The sequence below is a fragment of the Populus euphratica genome, unplaced genomic scaffold (assembly GCF_000495115.2).
Source record: "Populus euphratica unplaced genomic scaffold, PopEup_1.0 scaffold1131.1, whole genome shotgun sequence".
Classification (NCBI taxonomy): domain Eukaryota; kingdom Viridiplantae; phylum Streptophyta; class Magnoliopsida; order Malpighiales; family Salicaceae; genus Populus; species Populus euphratica.
This window is the reverse complement of record NW_011500983.1, coordinates 6,487-9,724: the sequence shown is the minus strand read 5'-3', so window position 1 is coordinate 9,724 and position 3,238 is coordinate 6,487. Positions and strand designations below refer to the sequence as shown.

General features: G+C 36.7%; 1 pseudogene; it reads right to left on the bottom strand.

The window, feature by feature from the left end:
- Window positions 1–443: 443 nt before the first annotated feature.
- LOC105116967 (uncharacterized) lies at window positions 444–2,565 on the bottom strand (annotated as a pseudogene).
- Between the last annotated feature and the right edge of the window lie 673 nt (window positions 2,566–3,238).

Below are 3,238 nucleotides of genomic sequence, written 5' to 3'. Positions count from 1 at the left end.
CCATTGTTACCTCAGTTACTATCAAAAGCCTCTTGACAATCTTTATCCCATGCACCAGGGTTCTTTTTTCAAAGTAATCAAAAAATTGGCTCACATGTTGCTGTTAACTAAGATATGAATTGAGCGATATAATTCAAACGTCCTAAGAAGCCTCTTACTTCTTTCTCGGTTTTAGGAACTGTCATAGCCTCAATTGCTTTCACTTTATCAGGATCGACCTCTATTCCTTTATTACTTATCACAAATCCTAGCAACTTTCCAGACTTTACCCCAAATGAGCATTTTGAAGGATTCAGCTTCAACTGATACTTTCTTAGTCTTTCAAATAATTTTCTTAAAACTTGAACATGATTTTCTTCATTCTTAGACTTGGCAATCATATCATCCACATACAGTTCAATCTCTTTATGTATCATATCATGGAAAAGTGTCACCATTGCCCTCTAATATGTGGCTCCAGCATTCTTTAACCCGAATGGCATCACTTTGTAGCAAACTGTTCCCCATGGTGTGACAAAAATGGTCTTTTCTTTATTTTCTTCAACCATTTTAATCTGGTTATAACTGGAGAATCCATCCATGAAGAAGTAAGTTGAACTTATAGCAGCATTGTCTACCAGGACATCTATGTGAGGCAAAGGAAAATCATCCTTTAGACTAGTTTTGTTTAGATCCCTAAAATCTACACATACTCTGATTTTGTCATCCTTTTTTGGTACTACCACTATATTAGATACCCATTGAGGGTATTTAATAACTTCTAGAAAACCAGCATCCCACTGCGTCTCTATCTCTGCCTTAACCTTGAGCATAATATCCGGGCGAGTTCTTCTTAATTTCTACTTAACAGGTTTACATCCTTCGATCAAAGGCAATCTGTATACTACAATATCAATGTCTAAACCAGACATATCTGCATAAGACCAGGAAAACACATCAATATACTCTTGTAGTAGTGAGGTTAAACTGCATCTTTCTTCTATAGTAATCAGAGTTTCGATCCTTAACTCTCTTTTATCTTGCTCAGTGCCTATATTTATCACCTCTAATTCTTCCTTTGTAGGTTTCCAAGCATGTTTTGACTGTTTTATCCATCTAGCAAACTCTTCATCCCATTCCTCTTCATCCATTGCAATCTCATCCTTATCAAAGTTTGGCCATTCATTTTCAATGCAATATGTTTGTGGATTTATGGAGGATTCACTTTTAGAATTCTTCTTAAAAATAACTGGGGCTTTTTCAATCTCCCAATTCTGGAATACTTCTTTAACTGAAAGCTTTCGCATAAAGGCACTGGTTGGAGCCTCTTCTAGAGAGTGGACAATTAATTGAGGTAATAATTCATCTTCTTTTGTTGTTTTTTGCTCATCATCATAGTTCCAACCTTTCCTTTCACCTTCCTCTACATTGTTGATATCCATGCTAGCAAGTTTCTGTCCCAAGACTTCCTTCATGTTTTCAAGTTTCATCACATATGCTGACTTTGGAAAAGAAACATGGATAGGTGGGATTACAATGTCTTCTTCCTCTAGCTTCCTTCCTTTTATTTTAGCCAACCTTCTTTCTCGCTTTATCCTAGCAGCTCTCTTGTGATCGTCTTTCTTAAGCTTGAATCCAAGCTCAAACCTCTGATCAGCGACCTTAATTTTTATCATGTTGACTCTTTTAAGATTTTCAGCAATTGGATCATTCTGGAATGGTAGCCCATGTTTCAAAAGGCATTTAGTTATCATTCTAGCAGTATTAGAAATAACTGGTCTTCTCAACACCGTATTCTCCGGTACCCATTTGGTGTTCACAATCTCAAAGGCATAGAGATTTCCATTTTTGTAATCTTCTACTTCAATATAAGGGACTACCGCATTCCTTATCATGGACAAGGTTTCTTCTGCCTTAACTTTCACTAGAGTACCATTGATAATGTACTTCAGACATTGGTGTAGAGATGATGTCACAGCCCTAGAGGCGTGTATCCATGGCCTTCCTAATAACATGTTATACGAAGGATGGATATCCATCATTTGTAGGGTTATCAAAAACATCTGAGGTCCTACAAACAATTTAATATTAATGGTCCCTATCACCTATCACCTGTCTAAGGGAACCATCATATACTCTAGCTGTCATAGTACTTGGCCTCATATGAGTAGCATCAATTGACATCTCATCTAGTATATGTCTTGGTAGCACATTTAAAGCTGAACCATTATCCACAAGCACTTTGTCGATCAGACAGTCCTTATATTTCATAGTGATATACAAAGGCTTGTTATGCCCAATCCCTTCCGGGTCTAGCTCATCTTCAATGAAGTATAAGTAATTGGAGGCTTGAATTCTTCCCACTAAATGCTCCATTGTATCCTGAGTAATATCATGTGGCACATATGCTTCATTCAACACCTTTTGCAATGCTTTACGGTGTAACTCAAAACTCAAGATAAGTGACATTAAAGAGATTCTAGCAGGAGTTTTCTTTAACTGATCTACCACACTATACTCATTATGCTTCATCAACTTCAGAAATTCATTAGACTCATCTTCACTTATGGGTTTGTTCACTTCCATATCTTTAAAAGCATCAACTGTTTCTTTTCCTTTAGCTTTCCTTTACCTCTTTAATTCTTCTAGTGTAAAACACCAACCACTTCGAGTTAAACCACCAATTTCAGTATGGAAGATAAGAGTAGGATTCTTAATGTTGAAAGTATACCCATAATTATAAGGCATTGTGCCATAACTTCCACTATTGGTGCATACAGGCTTGGTTAGGATTAGTTTTGGTGGACCACCTATAGTTGGTTGGAGTCTACATACCTCTCTTTTTTTCTCCTGACAACCTCTCATCCCAACTTCACTACTTTCTTCTTTACTTTCTATCCGTATCATGCCGAAAATCAGCATCCTTTTTCACTTCTTGGTGAAATTCTTCACAATCATCAATGTGATGTCCCACCTTACCATGAAACTTACAGTAATTATTTCCATTCATTACTGGTTCAAACTTAGATAAATATCCAGATTGTACCATCATACCATACAGTTTTTCTATGGAAACCTTCAAAGTTCTTTCCTTCTTACCCTCTATTCCTACAACATTCACCCCTCCACTGCTTGTAGCATGATTGGGTAAAGGGTTGGAATTCACATTCGATGCATCATCAAAAGTTATCCATCCAGCTTTTATCAATTATAGAAGCTTGTTTTTAAATGCGTTACAGCTTTTAGTGTTATGCCCAAC